Genomic DNA, 27,082 nt, shown 5'->3' with positions numbered 1-27,082 from the left:
TGGATCACTGTCTAACCCCATATGCAAAAGTAAATTCGAAATGGATCAAAGACCTGAATGCAAGTCATGAAACCATAAAACTCTTAGAAAAAAACATAGGCAAAATCTCTTGGACATAAACATTAGTGACTTCTTCATGAACATATCTCCCGGGCAAGGAAAACAAAAGCAAAAATGAACAAGTGGGACTACATCAAGTTGAAAACCTTCTGTACATCAAAGGACACCATCAATAGAAAAAAAAAAGGTACCCTACAGCATGGGAGAATATATTCGTAAATGACAGATCTGAAAAAGGCTTGACATCCAAAAGACATGAAGAGCTCATGCACCTCAACAAACAAAAAGCAAATAATCCAATTAAAAAATGGGCAGAGGAGTCAAACAGAGAATTCTCCGAAGAAGAAATTCAGATGGCCAACGGACACATGAAAAGATGCTCCACATCGCTAGTTATCAGAGAAATGCAAATTAAAACCACAATGAGATATCACCTCACACCAGTAAGGATGGCTACCATCCAAAAGACAAACAACAACAAATGTTGGCGAGGTTGTGGAGAAAGGGGAAACCCCCTACAGTGCTGGTGGGAATGTAAATTAGTTCAACCACTGTGGAAAGCGCTATGGAGGTTCTTCAAAATGCTCAAAGTAGACTTACCATTTGACCCAGGAATTCCACTTCTAGGAATTTACCCTAAGAATGCAGCAGCCCAGTTTGAAAAAGACAGATGCACCCCTATGTTTATCGCAGTGCTATTTACAATAGCCAAGAAATGGAAGCAACCTAAGTGTCCATCAGTAGATGAATGGATAAAGAAGTTGTGGTACATACACACAATGGAATATTACTCAGCCATAAGAAGAAAACAAATTCTACCATTTGCAACAACATGGATGGAGGTATAGAGGTTATTACGCTCAGTGAAATAAGCCAAGCGGAGAAAGACAAATAGCAAATGATTTTGCTCAAATATGGAGTATAACAACAAAGAAAAACTGAAGGAACAAAACAGCAGTCGAATCAAAGAACCCAAGAAGGGACTAACAGTTACCAAGGGGAAAGGGACTGGGGAGAATGGGACGGTAGGGAGGGATAAGGGTGGGGGAAGAAGAAAGGGGGGTATTATGATTAGCATGTATAATGTGGGGAGGGTGGGGGAAAGGGGGAGGGCTGTGAAACACAGAGAAGACAAGTAGTGATTCTACAACATCTTACTACGCTGATGGATAGTGACTGTAACGGGGGGTTTGTGGGGGGGAATTAAGTGAAGGGGAGAGCCGAGTAAACATAATGTTCTCCATGTAATTGTAGATTAATGATAACAGCAACAACAAGTAAAAGTAAATACATAATATTGTTTACCTTTTATGTTTCAGCCCTTAGATAAAATGGTAGCATATACTAACAAAGAAAAAAAAAATTACATATATTTTGTAGCTCTTGGAAGAAAAGAAGGTCTATCAAACCTCTAAGATATGAGGTGAGGGTCTGTCTTGCCAATAGGTTTCAGATGCTACGGATTCAATGTGACCAAAGAAATGACAGCAGTAACATGCTTTGGGGTGAAAGTGCTTATTACTCGGTTTGTTATCACAGCGGTCGACCACTAGCATTTCTGCCTCCTTCCAGAGCACTGGGTGGAGCTCTCCATATAGTGTAATAATAGCTCATTGCTTAAAGGCATGGAAGCAGTAGCCTAACAACAGGCCAGTTACATTATCAGGTGGTTTAAGTTCAGTGAGGATCCTGGCCATAGGAACCTTAACTTCCCCACACTCCACCTGTGCATAAAATGAGAGTTCCTGTGGCCAGGATTCTCACCTGGCCATGGTTGAATAGCTCACTGCACACCTGTGGGCAATACATGGCTGCTGACTGTATACAAAGAGCTCCGCCCACTGCTCTGCACGCAACACGGTGGCAGGGCTGCAAGGCTGCTGGAGAACAGAGAAGAGGCTGGAGTGGTGGCAGCGCCGAGGAAAGAGGCCCAGAGGGCAGCTGTGCGGGACGACTGTGCAGAGAGGCCCGGAGAACGGCTGTGAGGACAGAGGGGCCCAGAGGTTGGCTGTGTGGACAAAGGGGCCCAGAGGCAGAGACTGGCTTGCTGCATACAGACTCACTCTGAGTTAATGGGTTTCTACTGACTGACCTGCCACCTGGAAATAAAGTTGGGTATAACCCTTTCACCCCAAAGAACATTTTGCTGTCATTTTCTTTGGTCACACTGAATCCATAGCGAACTGCCCTGGGTCTGAAACCCTTTGGCAAGACACCACCCCTGAAGGGATTCTCGCCCTACAATCTACATGCTCTCAATCGTCCTCAATGGTCCCTGTGCGACAAAGCTGGGGCAGTGTAACCAGATTCCACAACAGCAACAGGCGATAAAAACAATGTAGAGGTTAACAAAAATTAAGATACAACAAGATTTTGACACAGATAACAAAAATTATAATAATCCTCAAGTCAGAGGAGGTTCCTAATCCACAAAAGACCTTAGAGGCGATAAGACACATGTTTTAATGACAACAACATAGGCAAATCTTGTCCATCAGGTAGGATGCATGCAAGAGAGTGGTCCTGTGATAGGACTGTAGCAGGAAGGGGGTCCCCCTTCCAGGTCTAGTATACCATACTTTTACTCCTTTCCCCGTCGGGGTTACTGAAGGGTCTGTATATAGTGCTACTGGAGGTGCATGCACTGGCCATAATGATAAAACAAACTGCCCGGTAAGTATCTCCTACCTTCTGGCCTTTCAGGATATACTACTGTGACCTTTGGGGACCACTCTGCGGTCGTTCCAGGAATAGACAGGAGGCCAGCTTCCAGGCCTTGTCCCCAAGGTGCCAGGAGAGCCAGCCATCGTTGGTCCATGTGTCGAATGGTCCTAGGCCAGGTCCACTCAATGGAGTCTCTGGGGTTCAGTGAAGTTGGTGTTGGTGGCAAGATATTATTCTGGTGACCAAACCTCGGCTTCAGTGATTCTTCCTTGGTTTGTACTTGCAGTTGCATAGGGGAGGCAGCCATAGGTGTTAACACATTTATGAGGTTCAGGTCTCCTTTTCGGGGGTCTCTTGTTCAAATGCCATAGCACGGTACATAAGCAGACTGACCATCCCCACAGACTATTGGTATCTGACTTCCGGATTTTGACAAGCCACTGTGCCTCTTCATCATGCCTGCCGTGGTAGGACTGTATGGCACATGAAACTTTCATTTGATTCCCAGCTGTGGCACCCATTCTTGCAGTGTATGTCCAGTAAAACGGGTGTCCTGATCACTCTCAATTACCTGTGGTGGGCCACAGGCAGCAAAGACAATCTAGGCTTCTTTTGGTCATCTGCTGGTGTGCATAATGGGTAGGAAAAGCAACCACAAGTCCAGCAGCTGTGTCCACACAAGTCATGGCATAACGATATCCTTCTGACACAGGTAGGGGCCCAATATAGTCTATCTGCCACCTGACAAGGGGTATATATAGCCCTCTTAGTTATTTTCCCATGTTGCTGTGGAACTTGGTGTAAGTCCCTTTTGAAGCACACGACACACTCCTGCCAGGCTCTACTAACTTCTTCAAAGGAAAAAGACAAGCCCCACTGACGGGCTACAACCCACATTGTCTTTTGCCTCACATGCAACAAACACTGATGTAACCACTGGGCTACATCAGAGGCAGGCTTTCCTTCTAACCAATGTATCAGGGCCAATTCATCTGCTTCATCATTTCCTGGGGATGCCACTGGCAAATGACCTGTCACACGATAAACTGTAATTATTTTAGTCTGACCACAGGTCCATAAGTCTTGCCACAATTCTTGTCCCCAAATGGGTCGGTGAACAGCCAGGCCGTTGGCATGATACAGGGTCAAGACCTGATAGGCAGCCCAGCTGTCAGTGCAGGCAACTATAGGGGAGGGCTCCTGGCTGACCACAAGCCACATGGCCCACAGCTCTGCCTGTTGGCTGCTCTTCCCTTCACCATCTTCCATCCATATTGTCTCAGTCTTAGGATGGAAAGCTATGGCCCTCCATTTTGGGGCCTGCCCACAGCTGGAGTTGTCTGTGTATCATGCATCTTTGGGCATAGGGGCTCTTCCCGCCCGATAAGGACTTTTGGCTACTAATGGTTCAAAAGCAAGGGAAATCTTCACTCAAGGGGCTACTAGAGAGGGCACTACGTTGCTGTAGGTAAGCACCCCACTTGGCCAGTGTGGGCGTTTGTGCCACACCACTCCTTGGCTTTTGGGTCCAGTGTCACACCCACGCCAGGTGGGAGAGTTGGTTATTGACTTTATCGGGTCCATTCCAGTGATGGGTTCTGTAGCCAGCAAGGCATGATATACGGCAGCCAGTTGTTTTTCTATCAAAGTGTATCGTGCCTCTTCCCCTTTCCAGAGTTGTGACCAGAATCCAATAGGTTGGCAAGTTCCTTCAAGCCGCTGCCAGAGACACCGTCTTCAGTCACATGTGCAGCCAGTTCACAGGGCCTTGATAGGTCTATCACACTCCAGGCCTGAACAGCCTTGACTGCCCATTTGGCTGTAGTAGAGGCAGATGCACAAGTCTCATCCTAGTCCCACCTGATGCCCTTTCATACCAACTGGTATAAGGGCTTCAGAATTTGTGCCAAGTGCAGGATAAACTCTCCAGTAGCCTAGACGATCCAGAAACTCCAACAGCAATGCTACAGTTGTAGGGGTAGGAAAAGCCTGGACTTTACCTATAACTGCTTCTGGTATAACGTGGGTCTCACCCAACTAGATGTTGCCCAAGAATATGACAGACAAACCAGGTCCCTGAACCTTGGTACTGTTCACAACCCATCCTTTCTCTTGTAGATGTTGCAGCAGTTTACGTGCTATACCTTCTAGATCTGAAAGAGAATCGGATGTGAACATGACATCATCAATATAATGATACAGCCGCAGCACTGGCAGTTTCTCCCATGTAGTCACGTCCTGGGCTACAAGTCCGTGACAGATGGTGGGGCTCTGGAGGTATCCCTGTGGAAGCATGGTGATAGTCCATTGCCATCCTTCCTACATGAAGGCAAACTGTTCCTGACTTTCCTGCTCAATGTCAATGGAAAAGAAGCATTAGCAAGATCTACCACATAATGGTATGTTCCTAGTTCATGGCTGAGGGTATCCATCAGGCCTGCAATAGAGAGGACAGCAGCATGCATAGGGGATATGACTTTATTCAATTCTCTATAATCCACAATCACATGCCAGGAGCCATCTGGCTTTTTTACTGGCCACACTGGGGAATTGAAGGACTATGGGTGGGCTTTATAATACCCACCTTTTCGAGCTCCTGGATAGTTTCTCCAATCTCTTTACGTCCTCCAGGCAGTTTGTATTGTTTGATATTAGTCACCTGCCAAGGCACAGGCAGAGCTATGAGAAGGTGCCTACCATGTCCCCTCAGAACTGCCTTCCCCACACATACTAGCAGTCTGAACTCACCTGCAGTGGTCTGCAACCATACACCCTGCAGGATATCAATCCCCAAAATATACTCAGGGATAGGAGATATATACCCACTATACTCTTTTTGGGGTAGACACCCTTTTCCCCAAGGGATTTGGGCCTGTTTCATTCAGCCTTATCCCTATATCCATCTATGATTCTGGGGTCTCAGGAAAACTGCTCAAGGTTATCATGAATCAGTGCACATTCACCCCCTGTGTCCGCCAGAGCCGGGACACATTGTATGTTCACTTCACTGGGGACCAACGGATAGCTATTTCAACATGTGGCCTCCTGTTCCCCCTGGTCCCTCAGGGTAGATACATCGACCTTCCCCTCAGTCAAACCATGTTCCCCAATCGTCTTCCTGTGTGGGCTCGAGTGAGGTTGTCTCCCTCTCCAGCAGGAAGTCTTGCAAACACACAGTTCGGACTTGTGGCTCTGGCTTTTACCTCTGCCTCTTTGGTCTTAATAGCTGGAACTGCTGCTCTGTTTTCAGATGTTGCCATAGGTCTAGTAAGACCTAATTTGACTTTCCATCTAATTTCCTTTCATCTGCTCCTACCGGTATTAAACCAACCCACATCTGGGTCCTCGTAACCTTCATGAGATCCTTTAAGTTCTTCTTGTGAGTAGAAGACCTTATTTCTCTCCGTTTTCTCATTGTTTCAACCTCTCCTCAGTCGGCTACTGTACGTGTTACCTTGCTTATGCGCTGGCCATAGTGAGGGGAAAGAATGGCCACTAGAGACTCAAAGACAGATGTGGGAGGTGTTTGAAGCACAGTATTTCTCAACCCAGTAGTGAAAATCTCTTCATATGGGCCATAATTCTCTGCACTACACATGGCATTTCTTATGCTTAGCTCTCATAACACCTGTTGGAGCTCAGCATACATCTGCCATCTAACAGGAGAGGATGGTAGATCACCCTGATTGGGCCACACAGCACGAAGTGCAGCTATAAGCCAATCGAGGAGGGAGTGATTCTCTGGGGTCTGATGTGCATTTCATAATCGCTGCCAGCTTTCCCATCTGTGATCCCAACAGAACAATTCCATCCACCCCTAAGTTCCACAGACGTAGGAGCCAAGCTGATACTGACTCTGAGGGCTTCTGCCTAAACCAGAACCCCAAATGAACCAGCTCCGCCTGACTATAGGGGTGGAGCACAGAGTGCTCCACGAGGGGACTGCTCCTCTCCTAAGGGAACTTTCAACTGCTGGGTATTTTCTTTACAACGACTGGGCGTGCTTTCAATACGGGAGGGGTCAGTGCCTCTGGCACCACCCCTTCATCCTTTCCCAGCTCCTCTGTTTCTGGGGCTGATGGCACCTTTCTCTCCCCTGCCCCGAGTGCCTCCTCTGCCGCAACCTTTAGCTTTTCTACGGCGCCTCACAGTAATGCTAGCTCAGTGTTCAGCAGCTCTTACCTTCACCTTAATTCTCCGCATCTGGCATTCTCGTGCCACCTCCTCCTGTGCTTCCCTCAGATAATCCACTCTCTGTCCCCTCCTAGGGGTAGCCTGCTGAAGCACCCCTCCCATAAGAGAAGCCAATGAACACTGTGGACTTCGCCACTTGTCTTGTCAAAGGCTTTCAGCCCCTGGCAAGTTTGCTGTGTGGGCCAGTTGGGGTTCTTATGGCCAGGATTCTCACGGAACTTAAACCACCTGATGATGTAACTGGCCTGTTGCTAGGCTACCTTTATGGAATAAGCTATTATTGCACTATATAGAAAGCTCGGCTCAGAAGCTCGGTAATAAACCTTTTCACCCCAAAAGAACGTTTGCTGTCATCTTCTTTGGTCACACTGTGTCCTGCAATGGGTTTCAAGCCCCAGAAAGTAGCTATGATTTTTTCATTTGTAGTATTTTTAAACTCATGGGTATGAACACACTTGTTGTATCATGATCCACTTCAATTATTATTCTTACTATGATCAAATCATCACATCTTTGGCCACTGAGTACTACTTCAGGATGGCTCCTATGTCCTTTCCCCCCCTGCTTTATTAGGCATAATTCACATGGTATAAATTTAAGGTATGTCACATGTTGATTTACTGTGCCCTACTGAAATTCATTAGAGAATGTTAATAAATAAAATTCATGATTTTAAAAACTGGTAAAGGAATGAATCAAGCACTTGTTTTACCTTTAGTATAAGTTAGTACTTTGTAGTAACCAAATAGTTATGAGGGGAATTTTCTTTTTACTGAAATGTTTCAGTTAGTAAACAGAAGGGCTGACAAAGTACAGTACCACTGCTTTGCCACCTCCAATGAAAAAAATGCATCTATGAAATGATAACTAATTTTGAAAATAGCAAAAAAAGACATATACCTCACCGTGTGAAGCACACAGTCAATATAAAGAATCTCCACACCTAGCCACCAGTTGAAATAAAGGGATAGAGGAACATAGAAAATGATACCAGGGGGATACATTCATGAATACACAGGCTGTTGAAAGCTCTATAGGAAAAAAGACATGGTTTCTTTAAAAACAAAAAAACTGCAAGAAGACAAAGAGCTAGAGAGAAAACCTATAGATTAAAAGACAGTTAAGAGAGATAATCAATCACTGTGTATGGACCCTATATGAATTCTAATCAAACTTACAAGATGAACAACAACAAAACCAAATGTGTGAATACTGAATTTGATGAGACAGATGAAATGACAGAATGTCTAGGATTTGCTTAAAAATAATCTAGGGCAGGGTAGGTGAGTGGATAGATGATGTGAAATGGATCTGATGGTACATTGATAATTGCTGGAGCTGGGGTGAAGAAAAGGAGGATGATCTTTAAGTACATTTGACCATGGATTTTATTGTGGTAAACTGCAAATACTGTCTTATTTTTGTATTTGATTTGAAGCATATCTTAATACCCAGGGTTATCCTTTCACGCTATTTTCTTCCTTTAAATACAAATTTTAAAAATGCAACTAAAACTGTTTTGAAAAAAGCACAACACTTAAAATACATAATTCTTCTATAAAGATGTTGTAACCACACACACACATGTGTGCACACAATCTGGCCTCCTGTATTTGCTAAAATGTTGATGACACACCTATAAAAACTTAATTTTTAGAAAATAACTTCGCTTCAAAGCAGTAGCAGCTGTCATCCTTAAACATGTCAAACATTTAAAAAAACTTACTTAAAACTATGTAACTTCTTCATAACAATGTTTAAAAAAGATTCCTTAAAACCAAGATGGCTCTATAAAATTTGCCAAATCACAAAAACAGAATAAGCAATTTCAAAGATACCAGGTGTTTGGACTTAACTACAATTTTACAGAAACTGATACATAATCATTTTTAAGTGTGCACTGAGTTTTAGTTTATCGAACGTCACACACTGTCAACCCATGGGCTATAACTGACTTGCAGGCAAGTTGTCTGGCCTGCATGGTCCAACAGTTAAAAATCAGGAGGTTTCACATAAAAATAACCTTTATTTTGACAGTGCCACACACGGCAATAGCTGGAGCACAGCAGCAGCTACCTCTTCTACGAAGGACATGGCGCTGTACTTTCACCATATCTGCTTTTTATTTATTAATTTAATTTATTTATTTATGAAGGTATCAAGGTTTCACAAGAAAAACAATGTGGTTATTACAGTCACTCTTATTATCGAGTCCCCACATACCCTACTGCAGTCACTGTCCATCAGTATAATAAGATGCCACAGAGTCCCAAATTGTTTTCTCTGAGCTACACTGTCTTCCCCGTAACCCCATACACACCATGTGCACCAATCATGATACCCCAAAATCCCCTTCTCCCTCCCTCCCTTCCCTCCATCCCTCCCCTCCCCTTCGGTAACTGCTAGTCCCTTTTTTGGAGTCTGTGATAGTCTGCTGCTATTTTGTTCCTTCAGTTTTGCTTGAAATACACATGAAGATGGCATCTCAGAAACAAGCCACCATGAAAAGAAGAGAGAGAGATCTATGAAGTTAGAGAAGCTATCTGAACCAAGCTCCTCTGTAGAAGTTCAGGAAAACTAAATTGACATTAGAATGAGCAGAAAATTTTCCACAAATGAGGGAAATCATTTGGTATTTGTCTTTCTCTGTGACTTATTTCACTGAGCACAGTACCCTCTAGCTCCATCCTTGATGTTGCAAATGGTAGGATTTGTTTTCTTCTTATGGCTGAATAGTATTCCATAGTATTTCATATCCATACCTCCCTTCTTTGCAGATACATGTCTGGTCTTCTTAGGCATTTGAGATTGTGATTATTAGATATGACCTAAAATCATTTATGGGAGGTTTTCTCTTAATTTTTAACAAAGTACTAGAGCAGAAAAAACAATTTATCTATGAGAGCCAATATTACTCAGTTTTGCACATTAAAAATGCAAAATAAATCAGCATTCATATTCTTACACCACAGAAATAAAATTGCTTTTCTTTGACAGAGTAGTATAAGGCTTACCTTCAGATCAAGGCTGCTAAGGCTTACAACATCATCAGCTTTCTCTCTTCATTTTCTTTTCTATAAGAAAAGAATGGTTTCATTTTTACATAGAAGGGATGCATGTTACCCATTAGACTGCATACAACTAGTAAAATTACTTTTAAAAAAATAGCCTTTGCCTGTATTCATAAGAAAATTATTTGGGATGCTCATAAATTATCTTTAGCATACATACTGTCTAAAGAGCCCCCTGACCAAATCATGTGTTTGTGAAGTGATTCCACCCTATTAAATAATTTACTTATGTGAAGTTTGTAAGAACACAACTCCTACTTAAGTCAAGGATTGTTAGAAAAAAAGTAAAATATGTTTTACACATAATGGGAAACAAGTTTTTTCTTTTAAAGGAACATATATATTTTTCCCATGGGGACAGTTATCTTTACCATAAAACTTTTCTCATGGCCCAAAGTAAGATTTGTTGTTTGAAGCAGGATTTATCGGCTGGAAGATGAATACACACAATCCTGGCATACCTTCCAGGAACGATTTATCCCTTGATAAATCTAGTAGAAGCAAAACTGCATATTTAGCTAGTAGAAGCAAAAACTGCATATATAGCTGTAACTTCTGGTCTTCAACCAATATTGAAGAAGAGTCCTTAAGTAACACTTCTTTCTCTCACATCTCAAAATAAGTCTTCAGATTACTTGTGGTACAGCCTAGTTCTTAATGAACTCTCAAAACTGATGAGCCAGGGCTCCCTTCCAAGTCCTGGTTCACCCTGAGGAGAAACTGGTAAGAGTGCAATCAAAATTGAGCAGGATCAGAACAATGGAGAAAAAAGGCAAGATAAAGTCCAGATGGAAGTGGGGAAAATACATGAAGATGGCATCTCAGAAACAAGCCACCATGAAAAGAAGAGAGAGAGATCTATGAAGTTAGAGAAGCTATCTGAACCAAGCTCCTTTGTAAAAGTTCAGGAAAACTAAATTCACATTAGAATGAGCAGAAACTTCTGCAAGTCAAATCCAATACAAAATCACCCTAAGAAAAAAGAGAATAAAGGCAGAATAATATCCCTACAGGGAAAGCGCCTCAGAAGGAAATGCTCAAGGCTGCAAAGCAAAACTATAACATACAATTTCAAATTTAACTAAAAGACATTAAGAAAAAGATAAGATGGTAAAGAACAAGACAAGTCGATTGGAAGAAACTAAAAAATGAGGAAATCTTTACTGATCTTAAGGTCATGTTCAGAAGATGCAGAAAAGTATGAATAATTTGATCCTAATTTTGAAAGCAAACTAAGCAAAAACCCCGCATCTCTTATTTGTGAGGCTATGTAAATAATTCTCTAAGCAAAACAGAGAAGGGTACATATAATGTTGCTGACATGGATTAAAGTAGAGGTTGGGGGGATGGAAAGACTTAGAGGAGATGAGAGGAAAGGAGGACACCTCGAGGCAAAAAGAAGAGTGCACTGAGGGAAAAAGCACATACATGATAATAGTTATACATTTACATAAAATCATACATGTGCATGGACATATGTATGAAGAAATTTAACAGATTTTAAAACATCCCATATTTTCTTTCAAATTTTTTAAGGTTTTGCTGTTCATATTTATATATTCAATCCATCTAGAATTTACTTTTGTATGTATGTGCTATGGGGTAACACAGTCAATTGCCCCCATCCCAATACCACTTACTGACAGCACCATTCCTTCATAGTGCTTATGATACAGTAAGTTCTCATATATATGTAGATCAGTGACTGGGCTCTCTATTTTGTTGCATCAGTTATTTGTCTATACCTGCAACCACATTATGCTGTGTAATTACTGTACCCTTGGTGTTGTCTTAATAGCTAATACAGTACATCATATGTTCCCTGACTTGTATCCTACTTTCACTGTTCAGGGTTTTCTACTTTTTAACATGAAGTGTAAAATGAGATCTATCATACTCTAACATGATTTATCAGAACTGCACTGAATTTATTAATTAATTTCGGGAGAACTGACATTTTTATGCTATTAAGTCTTTTCCTGAATGACTAGGGTATAATCATTTAAGTAGGTGTCCTTTGTTCTTTACTAATGCTTTCTAATTTTTCCCATAAAAGACTCACAGATCTTTTATAAGGTTTATTCCTAATTTTTAAAATTGTTTTTATTTCAATAAAAGTATCTTTAAAATTACTGTTTTAAATAAAATTAAACTGTTTACTGCTAGGCTATATACATTCTACTCTTTTCTTTTTATAGCTTTTATAGCCAGTAACCTTGCTCGAATTCCTGTTAGTTCTAATAGCTGCTACTGCTATTCTTTGGATATTCTATGTAGACAATCATATTGTCTCTAAGTAATGAAATCATACTATCTCTTTTAATTTGCTACCACTTGTTTTCCTGTCTTACTGTGTTGGCTAGGAGTACTAGTACAATTCTAAATAGATATGGTGACAGCAGTCATCATTTTACCATTATGTATGCTGTTTATGGCAGGTCTCAGGCTAAGGAAGTTCTTTTCCATTCTTGGTTTGTCAAGAATTTTATCATGATTGCTGTTGATTTTATAATTTTCTACTCTTGCTTTTTCTGTTTTCTTTGGTTTACTCCATTGTTGTGTTTTTAATCTCTTGAGTTATGTGTTTAATTTTTGCTTTTTCTTTCTTAAACTATGTATTTAAAAGTTACACATCTTCCTTTAAGTACTTCTTAACTGCATTCCAAGGTTTTAACACATGAACCATCCTTTGTCATGGGAGACCTCTACAAAAGTGTTTTTGCGAGGTAACTTCCCTCAAATGTAGGAGGAAAATGTTAGAACTTCTATTTTTATGCATTTCTTAATCCTAAAAAGAAGCTGTATAGTGTTTAATATACAGATGAGTTCATCATCACTCATAATACAAGGTTAAAGACAACAGCAATCTAATCAGATCCAATAAAAAGTCAGCCTCAAACTGTGAATTTATCATGGCTATTTGAAATAAAGATTTATGGCCACTATCATTAACCTTATCCTAAATGAGAACTGTGCTTTGAGATATTAGCTAATAATGGTACTACATACATAAAAGTTACAAATAAATACATCAGGGGTACTTGATCTAAATATGTTTGCTGATATGTCTGAAAAATCAAGTTTGGAGACAATTCTCCACTAAAGATTTTAAGTTTAGGTTCATAAACCAGTAAAGGAAAGGGATCAAGATGAAAGTTTCAAAGGAAAATGCAGAACTGAAGGCAGGATATTCTTGCTGTGAATGTTCTACTGACCAACTAGTGTATATAATTGGTATAAGAGTAAAGAAATATTGTACAGGACTCCCTGACAGATATATAAATTAAACACAAAAGAACAGAATACAAATTAAATATGCATTGATGAATCCACTAGCACATCAATACATGTAGACAAGTATAGTTTGGCAAACTAGAAACAGTCATTTTTTGCTATGTTCCCCAAATACGGAAAGCAGGAGACTCATGCTTTATTTGTACATTACTTATATGAGTAGTAAGAATAGGTAATGAGTTTTTAATTATAAAAAGAATCAATTCTCCAGTGTTACTTTGCACAAAGTTGATGCCTCTGTACAGTCTCATTCTAAAAATAATTCACTCCTTCTATACTAAGATGATTAATAAGAGAAAATCCATTCAATATACTTATTATCTGCAATGAGTTTTACATTTTCAAACAAGAAAAAAGCCATTAGAGTATGTACAAAAAAAACCTTCATATTTCATGATAAAGTCTCCTAATTTTAACACTGGTAGGAATAAGAGAAAGGATTGCATAGAGCTGAAGATGAAGAGATCTGGAACTTTTCAAAATCTGTTTCATATTTAACTGAAAGAAAAAGTTCAGCTTGTTTGCAGAAAAAATTAAATAGGCTGCTAAAGATGGCAAAAGAAACTCTGTACCTCAACATATTCCGAGAACTACAGAAAACTGAGCTGTATACCAGGCTGAAAGACAGCCCATGAGTGAATTCCCTCTAATGACTTGAAATAAAAACCCATTATCTACTCATCAAAGTGAAGTCCCAATGGGGGCCAGGTGTTAAAAATGTGAAGGAGCTACCTCTCTGAATGGAATATCTGTTAAGAGACAATTCAAACAATAGAGAGTAACTAGTAAAATAAAACACTAGATAGATGAAAAATAATTCTTTCCATAGTTTTAGAGTTAAAGTAGCCTCATTAGTCATTCAATTGTAGAAACAAGAGGGAGAGTATACAAACATCAAGGTATAGGTTCTGGTCACTTTCAGAATCTTTACAAAATAGTCATTCAATTGTAGAAACAAGAGGGAGGGTATACCAACATCAAGGTATAGGTTCTGGTCACTTTCAGAATCTTTACAAAAGGGAGAGACCCTTTATAAAGTTAAGATTATTTAAGCAAAAATAATCATTCACTAAACCAAAGAGAGTTTATTTTGGATCATATACATGGTTCAATTATATGAAATCTACGTATAGAAAAAATATAGAAAAAACATATTCAGAGAACTGTACAATGTATCTTTACTTATACCAATTACATACACAAATTGGTCAATAAAACGTTCATAGCAAGAATATCCTGCTTTTAATGCACTTCTGCACTTTCCTTTGATATATATATATATCACCAATGGTTTAAATAAAAAGTAAATAATGCAAGAAATTATTTGATAAAATTCAACATTCATACCTAATATTTTAAAAGAATGAAAGGATATTCTTAACATAAGAAATAAAACCTAAAATGCATTTAATTATCATTTGTTTAAATCTCTACCATACACTGATTTCTTTTAAAAGTATGCTTTAATACACCAAATGAAAAGCTTTGAATAACTACATCTAAGACAAAGACCTCAAGATTAAAATTTGACTACAATTTTGTTCCTACTATTAAGTGACAGATTTTTTTTCTGTGTCATCTTTTAATTAAAGAAATAAAGTAAGAGAATCCTTATGACAAAACCTGTCTTCACCTTTATAAAATATAAGCCTCTATGTTTACAAAACATGGAGAAAATCATATAACATAGCTAGCACAGGAATTAAAAAGTTTTGAAAATACACTTATTGTTAATCACTTCAGATATAAATAAAATAATAGGTTTTTTCTGCCATTGTGGAAATGAAGACCAAAAAAAAGAAAGGCAAAGACTATTTATTCTGAGCTTACTATATATAGCAAGGGAGTCAGCCACCATCACTTCATTTAGGCAGACTCAAAAGCAGGCTTAGAGGTAGAAAAGCTTTATAGTGGAAAAAAGAAAAGGCTTCAAAGTGTGCCCCGATTAGAGCCTGCAGGGTGGGGAAGCTGTAGGCAGGCTAACTAGTAGCAGGCATCATGTGTGTTATTTGGCTTGCTCTGGTGGGTTCTAAGTCAGACGCAAGAACAAAAGTTAAGGAAGCTGGCAATTATCAATCAAGTCCTGGTCCTTTTGGGTCAATTGCTATTGTTTAGCTTTCTGGATTGCCAGGGATATTGTCCATTGGTATACTCTGCCTCTCATCCTTAATCCTCACGGGCTGTGTTCTCCATAAATTACACAAACACCACAGATGGCTGTTATGCCTACAAAAAATGTACAAAAAAAAAAACATTTAAAGAAGACCTAGTATCCATCCTTCTTAAAGCATTCCAAAAGTAGAAGTAAAGGGAATACTTCACAACTCTTCCTATGAGGCCAGCATCACTCTAAAACCAAAAGCAGACGAAGAAACCATAAAAAAAGATTACAGACCAACATCCCTGATGAAAACAGGTGCTAATATACTGAACAAAATATTAGCAAAATGAATTTGAAAATACATAAAAAAGATCATCCATCATGACCAAGTGGGATTTATTCCAGGGATGCAAGGATGGTACAATATTAGTATATCCATCAGCATCACACACCACATTAACAAAAAGGTTAAAAATCAAATAATCATCTCAACAGATGCTGAAAAAGCATTTGACAAAATTCAACATCCATTCACAATAAAAACTCTTACAAAATGGGTATACAGGGCATGTACCTCAACATATTAAAGGGCAAATACAACAAACCCACAGCCAACATTGTACTTAATAGCAAAAAGCTGAAAGCTTTTCCTCTAAGATTGGGAAAAAGACAAGAATGTCCACTCTCACCACTTTTATTCAACACAGTACTGGAGGTCCTAGCCATGGCAATCAGACAACACAAAGAAATAAAAGGCATCCAGATTGGGAAGGAAGAAGTTAAACTGTAACTGTTTGCAGATGGCATGATATGGTGCACAGAAAACCCTAAAGAATCCACCAAAAAACTACTAAAACTAATAACTGAATTCAGCAAAGTTGCAGGATACAAAATTAATACACAGAAATATACTGTATTCCTATATACTAACAGTAAACTAGCAGAAAATCAGTAAAACAGCTCCATTTATAAGTGCATCAAAAAGAATAAAATACCTAGGAATAAACCTAACCAAAGAGGTGAAAGACCTATATTCTGAAAACAAGACACTCATAAAAGAAATTAAAGAAAACACCAACAATGGGAACCTATCCTGTGCTCATAGATAAGAAGAATTAATATTGTCAAAATGGCCATACCGCCCTCAAAGCAACTTACAGATTCAGTATAATCCCTATCAAAATACCAACAGAATTCTTCAATAAACAAGAGCAAATAGTTCTAAAATTCATATAGAACCAAAAAAGACCCTGAATAGCCAAGGCAATCCTAACAAAGAAGAAAAAAGCTGGGGGGATTATGCTTTCTAACTTCAAGTTCTACTACAAAGCTGCAGTAATCAGAACAATTTGGTACTGGAACAAGAACAGACCCATAGATCAATGGAACAGAATAGAGAGCCCAGATATAAACAAAAGCATATATGGTCAATTAATATATGATAAAGGAGCCATGGACATACAATGGGGAAAAGACAGCCTCTTCAACAACTGGTGTTGGCAAAACTGGACAGCTATATGTAAGAGAATGAAACTGGATTACTGTCTAACTCCATATACAAAAGTAAACTTGAAATGGATCAAAGACCTGAATGTAAGTCATGAAGCCATAAAACTCTTAAAAGAAAACATAGGCAGAATTCTCTTGAATATAAACATGAGCAACTTGTTCCTGAACACACCTCCTCAGGCAAGGGAAACAAAATAAAAAATGAACAAGTGGGACTACATCAAATTAAAAAGCTTCCATACAGTAACGGACACCATCAGCAGAACAACAAGGCATCCTACAGTATGAAAGAATATATTTGTAAATGACTCATCTGATAAGGGTTTAACATCCAAAATATATAAAGAACTCATATACCTCAAACCCAGGAAACAAATAACCCAATCAAAAAATGGGCAGAGGACCTGAACAGACACTTCTCTGAAGAAGAAATACAAATGGCCAACAGGTACGTGAAAAGATGCTCCATGTTGCTAATCATCAGGGAAAATGCAAGTTAAAACCACAATGAGATATCACCTCACACCAGTTAAGATGGTCACTATCCAAAAGACAAGAAATAATAAATGCTGGTGAGGGTGCAGAGAAATGCAAATACACATTTGGTGGGACTGTAAATTGGTGCAACTATTGTGGAAAGCAGTATGGAGGTTCCTCAGAAAACTAAAAATAGAAATACCAGTTGACCCAGTAATTCTACTCTTGGGGATTTACCTGAAGACAACAAAATCTCTGACTCAAAAAGACATACACACCCCTATGTTTACTGCTGCACTGTTTGTAATAGCTAAGATATGAAAGTAACCTAAGTGTCCATCAGTAGATACATGGATAAAGATGTAGTACATAAACACAGTGGATTATTATTCAGCAATAAAAAGAAAAGAAATCTTGCCATTTGCAAGAACATAGATGGATCAGTGAAATAAGCCAGGTGGAAAAAGACAAATATATGATTTCACTTATTTGTGGAATATAAAAACAAAGCAAAACAGAAAAAACACAAAACAGCATTAGACTCATAGATACTGAGAAGTAACTACTACTTACCAAGGGGGAGGGGTGTGGGCGGAGGTGGGGGAAACTGTTGAACCACAGTGATATACATTTGATAAAATTCTTTTTAAAGTTTCTTTTCTCAGTATGAAAAAAAATTTAAAAATTAATGAAATATATTCAGGAAACTGCAAGTAGTTCCTCTGATTTGAGCATCCAAAGAAATAAGAGAGGGCTAAATCATGAGCAAAGACCTTACATAGAACCCTTAAAAATTCTGGGGCTTGATTCTGAATATGTATGGTAGTTATCAGCTACTGATTTCTACGTAACAATAAGGACAGATTGGAAGAAGGCACGACTGATGAGAAAGGCAGATTAGGAGACAGATCCAATATTTCTTACAATAGATGATAAGGGGCTGAGGCAACAGCAAGCAAGGTCAGAGAAAGGTAGATTAGAAAGAGGGGTCAACAAAATTGGTAGGAGATTTTCTTTTCTCCTCTCTATGCTTGTTCAGTTACTACCAAGGCTTTTGGCATAGTGAAATATAATGCTACTAATAGTAATTAGAAATAGAGGCAGAAAGATTTTAATATATTTAAAGTAAACATTTCCTAAATAGTTATTTGAGAAAGATTAAAATACAGTAAGCTTTTCATTACTCTTGGAGTTCAGATTTTTTCTGAGGGCCCACTCAGGGGAACAAAGTAACTTCAGGAACTGACTTTTCTAGCCACTGCAGGAAAATCAAGCAGAAATGAAGAAAAGAGCATGACTTTTGATAAAACATGGAGTAAGGTATTTAAGTTAAACAAGGCATCTGAAATAAATTATAATTCATATGACTAAACAATACATATATGTATCAGAAACAAATACTGAAAGATTATAGGGACAATAGGACCTTCATATCACATGAGTTCTCAGAGCATTTTTAAAAAACATTGCTTGAGGTAAGTGAAATGCTATCATATCCTACATGGTTAGAAAGAGCCATCAGTGGGGGAATGGGTTGAGAAGCAGCAATTATGATTTCTCAGAAGACTATTTTTAATCTAGTACAAATATCCATTTCAAGATGGTAATCATGGTGGTGCTTAAAATATTCAGTAGATACTTCCTTTCAGGTATAAGACAAATATTAAGGAGAACACAAAACCAAAGTTATTCATTTCTTTATTCCCTAGAATCGAACATACTGACCTCAGAATGGGTTTATGTCTGAAAGTTGGAAAGAAAAATAGTTCTTAGAAATTTTAAGCAGGTCAACAAACTGGAAAAATATTTCCAATCAGAGGGCAAGATTCTTTCCAGCACTAGCTGTAATCGGCTTTACAGTAATGCTACTTTTTCCCATTTCAATAACAAGTTTCTATTTACTTTGAACACCCATGAAAAAAACGAACCCAAAAAACAAACTGTACCCAGAAAGTATGCAAGACAGTGCCAATTTTCAAAAATCTTGGAAAGACATACAGTCATTTTTCAGAGGTCTGACTCAAAATATAATAGCTATTTTAAATCCTTGTGGGAAAAAAACTGATTTCCCAAAACATTAAGATTTTAAGTAACTTTCTAGAAGATACCCAGTATAGTCCATTTAAAGAGAGGTTTAAGAATTCAAGAACTTTTGTCCAATTCCCTTTTTTCATATATCTAAATAATTTTAACATTTAAGGCATAAAATAAATGAAGTAACCAGCTTGGTGTGTTAAACTGTGTTTCTTATTATCCCCACCATCACTTTTCTTGGCCTCTAACATACTTCCTTTTGTATCATTTCATGTATTTTTGAATAATGTAAATTATTTTTACACTAAACTAGTTTTAGTCTAAATAGAGCATAATTACAATGGTAAAGCTGATGTTCAAAAAGAGAATTTGATTCATTTTTAGACCAAATTATATTTTCAGAGATTATGTTTGTGTCTCTGCCCTTCTCTATCATGGCAGATAATTAAGACCTGAACTGAAATATAAATGGCAGAAAGGTAGGTCAATGAACATTTTCATAAAATACAGCAGACAATGTGAGATAAATCTTCCAATGAAAAAGGAAAACAATCCACAAAAATACAAAGATACTGGCTTATTACTAGGTAGGTTAGTTAGGGGTTTATAATGAGAACCAAAATGACCTAGCAACGTAATGTTTTTAAAAAGCAAGCAAAATAGAAGGACTAGAGGAATATAGCAGAGTAGGTCACTGATGGTGGCAAGAAAGACGACTTGAAGCATAGGGACACTCAAAATATGACAAAATATAATTGAAAACTGTGTCAGATGCCTCCAGGTTTGTTAAGAATTACTTCCTATGTGAAAACAAGAAAAGAATACAGTAGTACAGAAATGTAGTTGCTGGGCTGAGTAAATTGTCTCCACACATCAGCAGTGCAACCCAACTAAATGCCTCAGCCCAATTACAAACTTCCATGCAAAACTCACAAATAGCTGAAATAAAAATTTTAATCTGTAAATGCCAAGGGCACCATAAGTATAGAGAAAACGGTATAAAATAACATAGTTAACATTTGTTGATATTTGGGTTGCTCAGGTTCTTGATTTCTTTGCAATTCAGGCAAAAAATAATGACAATTATTGCAGACACAACTCATTTCTTTGGGTCAAATATCAGATAGCATCTGTTTTGATTGCCGCTCATCTTTGCTATTTAGTCTCTTCTCCTGCCTCATAAAAATTCCAGAGGAGTGGATGATCATGTAGACTATATCCCCTGCCACACTGGTGGCTTTCTGTATCTGAAATTCCCAAACAATAGATACATCTTGGAACATCTCTAGTCTAGAACACAGCTGAGTATCTAGAAACCACACACACACATTCCAGACATCACAATGTCCTTTATACTCATACCCACACTATCACTGCCTTTGTATTATGCAAACTTAATACATTCATCAGGATGTCTTGCCATAGCATCAAATTCAGGAGAGGGGATACAGCAAGTTCACTGTGAGGCAAGAGAAAATTATCTAAAAGCATACATCATTAAAAGTCTAGTAGACTTGGAAAACACTTTGGCCACTCCTTAAAAAGTTAAACTTAAGACCTAGCAATTCCACTCCTAGGAACCTACTGGAGAGAAATGAAAACATACCATTCACACAAAGACTTGAATGTAAATGTTCATAGCAACATTATGCACAGTAGCCAAAACTGGAAACAATTTAAATCTCTAACAACTGGTAAAAAGAGTAACAAAATGTGATATATTCATTTAACAGAATACTATTTAGCAATAAAAAGGAATGAAATATTCCCACATGCCATAATATGGATGAACTGCAAAAACAGATGCAAAAGACTGTATGCTGTATGATTCCATTTATATGAGATGTCAAGAAACAGAAAATTATAAAGACAAAAAGTAGATCAGTGGCTGCCTAGGCATGGGAGTGAGAATAAGGAACGACAACTAGTGAGGGAGTATTGGGGGTGATAAAATCTTTTAATAGTGGAATGTGGTGATGGAAGCACATCTCAAAACATTTACTAATAATCATTGAATTGCACACTTATAATGGGTGCTATGATATTCAAGTTATGTTAATAAACCTGATCAAAAGTACAGTCATTTGATGTGAGAACAAACAGCAGCAGGAACTAATGTGGGCATCCTTTTACTTTTAGCAACTATTAGTATTAATAGTAATAATAATGACAATCCTGGGTTATCAAGAACTGACTCAACTATTTGTGCTTCTATGCACTGATTTAGGTTGAAGTATATTGTGAAAAATAGCCCATCCCAAAAGTTAAATTCCCCAAAAGGGAAAAGAATCCTCGATCTGAGTTTCTACAGCAGCTATCCTGGCTTAAGACTGCCATAACCCTGGATATCAACTCTACAAATTCACCAATTTTACTGGAAAAACAAAAATGAAAGAGTAAGTCCAATCACTACTGGTAGACCACAGACACAGACATATTATTTTTCTACCAATATATAGCATTACTTCTAATCTATTAAAAGGAAAATATAAAATCCTTATAAAGATCAGTTTTTAGATTCCTGCCATACAGGTGATGCCTAATAGTCAATGGATTCTCCTAAGATCCCAAAGGGCAGGAACAGAATTATTTAAGTGCTATTTATATGCAGTATTTTAATACTTGTGAAGAGCTCCTTAAATGTGGTTGAGTGATAGTAATTGTTCCACTAATTTTACTGATACATCTCTTTACAGACATTCAGTGGAGAAAGCATGGCAAACAGAACATTAAATTAAGAGTTAGAAAACACAGGACAAAATTTTTCCAGCGTCTAACTGTGAATTTCACTAAGCTTCAAATGCCTCATATATAAAAGAAGTTGTACTATTTTGTAAGGCCCTCTCTTTCAGTACTGAAATCAACAAAACAGTGTTTTTTATGTTTTAAATGAATAACCAGTAACAGCTGCAAAACATTTACTGAATGTTTATTATGTACCACATACTATTCTAAGCATTTTAGGTGCTGATAAGAGTTATATGCATTAACTTACAATCCTCATAGCAACTCTATAAAGCAGGAACTATTACGATTTCCACTTTATAAATGAAGAAGCTGGGGGACATGCATTAATTAACCTGGTCAAGGCCTCAAAGTACAGAATCAGGATTCATATCCAGTTCATTTTGCTCTAGCATATTGTGTTGTTACTTATTATATATACCAACTCTACAAAAAAGTTGATTGTAGAGCTAATTGCTAAATATTCTTTGATAAAGGGTACATAGGTTATAGGTGATACCTCAAGTGTTTTCCTGTAGAAAATGAAAACGATATCTAGTATTTATTTGCATGCTTAGGTACTATTCTAGTGCTTTACATGAATTATTTCACATAATTTTCACAACCTTATGAGACAGATACTATGAAGTGAGATGTAAAAAGATTAAGTCCTTGAAAGCCAGAGTTTGAACCCAGGAAATGATTGTAAAGCCTAAACTATTTAAACACTGATGTTTTATTTGGCTGTAGGTCTCACTCTAAAATAATGTACATTCCCAGAGAAAAGAGTTGACTCAAACCTGGAGCCAGAACAAACTGTCAGGAAAACTAGGCCAGAAAAACAGGCCTTCTTCTGAGCTCTGAACCACGTGGTGCGGCTCAGGGCTGTCAGTGGACACAACTCTTTCCTACTACCCAGAACAGACAGAGGAGGAAGTTAAGAGGGGAATGCAGTTCAGAAGCCTGACATAAAAAGCCTAACATAGAAAACTTACACCTCATTGGATTCTGGTTGTTTCTGCTCTTTTTTCCCCCTAATTATCTTTCCCTTGCTATAATTCTATAGCAGTCAGCACACACACATTATGTCCAAAAATTTTTTTCTTTACCTCAGCATGAAGTAGTTCCAAGTATGAACATTTAGCAGAGGCGAATCAGCTTCACAACTCTTTATTTAACTTGGTACAGATTTAAAACTAAGTTATTTCTTTTAGGTTCTGCACATCTTAGCCATTTCTATTCCCTAGCTCCTTCTCTAGTCTAGCCAATTTCCTGCTAGGATCGGAGGACTGACAATTAGCAATGGGTGTACTTAGCAATGAGCTCCAACCACTTGGGCCAGGGTGATTAAAGGGCCGGCTCTCTAAAAAGTAGTCATGCATGCACATGTACGTATATACACCCCCAACAAAAGCTGACAAGTTTCACTTTAAACTCCTGACTACAAATTTCAGATGGGTCTTGAGTTCTGCCCAGAAAGCTATTATATTTCCCTTGTCATTTCCTCTCCTACCCTCTGAAATAACTCAAATCTTTCTCTCTTTACTCTTTCAATACTCCTTCCTCATCCCCACCTCATTTGCACTTATGAATCTTACTGTATTATATGCCACATGCTTGTACTGTTCAATCTGCCAACATACCATAAACTTTTTCTTTTCTCTTTAATAATGTATTACCTAAAGCCAAAACCTCTATTTGTACACTTGGTCATAACTTCTCTTCCCTATTCTTAAAACCAGCCAAAGACAGACCACATTAACTTCAAAGGAACAAGAATTAAACATTAAATGTAAATGGATCATATGTATCAATTTAAAGATACAAATTGCCAGGAAGGGGGAAATCCTTTCTGAATAAGGTAACAGTGTAATCAGCTTGTCTTGAGGAAAAGCAGTTGTGTGATTGAATTGTGAGCTATATTAGCTGTTCATTTCCATAGTACAATATTTTTACATGAGAGTGTGGCCAACAGATAAACTATCATCATTATTTGAACTTGTATTTTGCAGACATTTAACTCTATAATGGTACAATGGAGCATTGCTGCCACTGATTTGAGCTTTCAAATGAAAATCAGAATTTTTGAAAATTGTACCCATCTCTGTAAGAATGATATCTTCTCAACACTAAAAAGTTTTCACATGAGTTTGGTGGTGATATTAATAATTGTGATATTTTGCTGGCAATGAACAGTATGTATTTACCTTTCGAAGACCTGCATAATGCAGTGCACCAATATTTTCCAAATGATCAATACATAATGTCACAAAAATATGCATTGGTAAAAAAGACTCATTTAAAATTTAAAAGACCAATGGATTTTACTGTAACAGAAAAAGAAAACTTCATTAATACAGTTTCAGATTCCAAACTGCTGCCAACTATTAAGAAACTACCACTTGTCAGTCCTAGCATATTACCAAAGAGAAATATCCACAATTGTCTGAAAAGACTATTAAAGATCCCAGGCTTTTTTGAACTAAAAATCTACCATGGCAGATGGCAACGTAAGAAGTGAGGCAGAAACCTCCTTCCAAAACCACAAATAACATGAAAATACAGCAAATATAAATAATCCTGAAAGAGCGACTAGAAAGAAGACTGCAACAGACAGCCTACAACTGGGGAAAAGAGAAGACCTTACAGTAAAGAGTAGGTAGGAAAGCTGCAGTTCAGTGGTACCCAAGCCCTCCTCATTTGCAAACTCACCGGAAGGAGGATGAGAAACAGAGTGGGCAGGGAGTAGAAGCCCAGGACTGCTAAACAACCACCCCTGGAGAGCTGCTCTGGGAACACGAACCCACATTACATAGTGTTCTGAAGATTAGTGGGGTTGGAAAGCAAAGACAGGCAAAATACATGGAGAGACTGAGATTCCAGCCCCTTGTGAAGAACAGGTACCCACAACTAGATTCTCTGGGACAAAAGAAAGGTGGGCACTTTGAAAGACACCCCAGTAGTTAGTGGACTGCTAAAGGGGCAAGGATTACCCAGAGCTTACTGCTCAGGAGAAAGGACAGGTGGACTAAATTGTCCTGGTACACTCAGCCCAGCAGACTGGGAACTCTCAGGAGCTTCAGGTGCTCTACCCCTTGGTAGGCAAAGCGCTGAGTCCCCCTAACGTGATATGCAGCCTGATGCTCCTTCCTCCCGGCTGGTAACAGTTTGCAAAACTGCTGCCCCCACCAGAGTGCCAGGCCAGCCAGAGGGCGGTCCTGCCTACAGGAGCTACAAGGGCATAACGCAGAGGCTCAATCATGCGTGCTCAGCCAACTGGCCCTGGGAATGAAGGCAGGCACTGCAGCTGGTGAGCAGAAAAGAGCTCTTACTTCCCAGTAGGCACCAGCAACGCTCACCTGTGCACCTGCCATCGCTCCAGATGCTGGACAGGTCCAGAGAGTAGAGCTTCCAGGAAAAAGAGGGCACCACGACCTACACTAAGTTATTATTCCACAGGAATCACTAGAAATATGAAATGGCAAAAGAATCTTGTAGAAACCAAAATCCCTCAAACAATAGAAAGAGAGCTAAGTGCAACTGAAATCACCAATATTCTTGATAAAGATTTCAAAATAAAAATCATAAACATGCTAATGGAACTGGAGAAAAATAATCAAGTTCTCAGGGAGGATTTCAAGAAAGAGATAGAAACTTTGAAAATGCAGTATCTGAAATGAAACACACAATGGAGGGATTTAAAAGCAGATTAGATGAGGTGAAGGAGATGGTAAATGAAATAGAAATTAGAGAACAGGAATACAAAGAAGCTGAGGCACAGAAAAAAAAGGATCTCTAAGAATGAAAATACAAATGAAACAATATTCATATTATAGAGGTTCCAGAAGAAGAGAAAAAAAGGGGAAGTAAGTCTCTTAGAGGAAATAATTGACAAAAACTTCGCCAATCTGGGGAACAAAATAGTCTCTCAGGAAATGGAAGTGCACAGATCTTGTGACACAAAGGATCCAAGGGAGACAACACGAAGACATATAATAATTAAAATGGCAAAGATCAAAGACAAGGACTGAATATTAAAAGCAGCCAGAGAGAGAGAAATGATCACATACAAAGGAAAACCCATTAGGCTATCATCAGACTTCTCAACAGAAACCTTATAGGCCAGAAGGGAGTGGCATGATATATTTAATGCAATGAAACAGAAGGGCCTGGAACCAAGAATACTTTATCCAGCAAGACTATCATTGAAATTTGAAGTAGGGATTAAACAATTTCCAGATAAGCAACAGTTAAGGAAATTTACCTCCCACAAACCATTTCTACAGTATATTTCAAAGGGACTGCTCTAGATGGAAGTGCTCCCAGGGCTAAATAGCTGTCACCAGAGAAAATAAAACCACAGTAAAGGAACTAGACCAATAAATACCTAGGCAAATGCAAAATTAAATCAACTTCTCCCAAAGTCACTCAAGGGATATACAAAGAGTACAGAATATGACACCTAATATATAAAGAGTGGCAGAAGAAGAAAAAGAAGGGAGGAAAGAAAACCCCTTTAGACAGTGTTTGAAATAGCGTAATAAGCGAGTTACGTTAGAATGTTAGATAGTATAGAAGCTGCCCTTGAACCTTTGGTAACCACGAATCCAAAGCCTGCAATGGCAATACAAGTATCTATCGATAAGCACTCTAAATGTAAATGGGATGAATGTACCAATCAAATGACACAAAGTTACAGAATGGATAAAAAGCAAGACCTATCTATATGCTGCCTACAAGAGACTCACTTCAAACCCAAAGACATACACAGACTAAAAATAAAGGGATGGAAAAAGATATTTCATCCAAATAATAGGGAGAAAAAAAGCAGTGGTTCCAGTACTTGTATCAGACAAAACAGACTTCAAAACAAAGAAAATAAGAAGGACATTACATAATGATAAAGGGGTCAGTCCAACAAGAGGATATAATCATTATAAATACCTATGCACCC

At 38.3% G+C, this 27,082-nt stretch overlaps 2 protein-coding genes across 3 annotated transcripts in view; both read right to left on the bottom strand.

The window, feature by feature from the left end:
• Window positions 1–27,082, bottom strand: part of LOC140845608 (interleukin-2 receptor subunit alpha-like) — a 495,306-nt gene that overhangs the window by 415,491 nt on the left and 52,733 nt on the right. The window lies entirely within an intron of this gene.
• LOC140847817 (neuroepithelial cell-transforming gene 1 protein-like) overlaps window positions 1–27,082 on the bottom strand; it is a 64,631-nt gene that overhangs the window by 27,598 nt on the left and 9,951 nt on the right. For both annotated transcript variants that reach the window (XM_073229179.1, XM_073229178.1), the window contains exon 2: window positions 9,933–9,992. The gene's annotated coding sequence lies outside the window, so the exon portion shown is untranslated. The remainder of the gene's footprint in view (window positions 1–9,932; window positions 9,993–27,082) is intronic.

This window comes from Manis javanica, chromosome 2 (genome assembly GCF_040802235.1).
Source record: "Manis javanica isolate MJ-LG chromosome 2, MJ_LKY, whole genome shotgun sequence".
NCBI lineage: Eukaryota > Metazoa > Chordata > Mammalia > Pholidota > Manidae > Manis > Manis javanica.
Note: the sequence above shows the minus strand (reverse complement) of the source record. Positions and strands in the feature narration are given on the sequence as shown.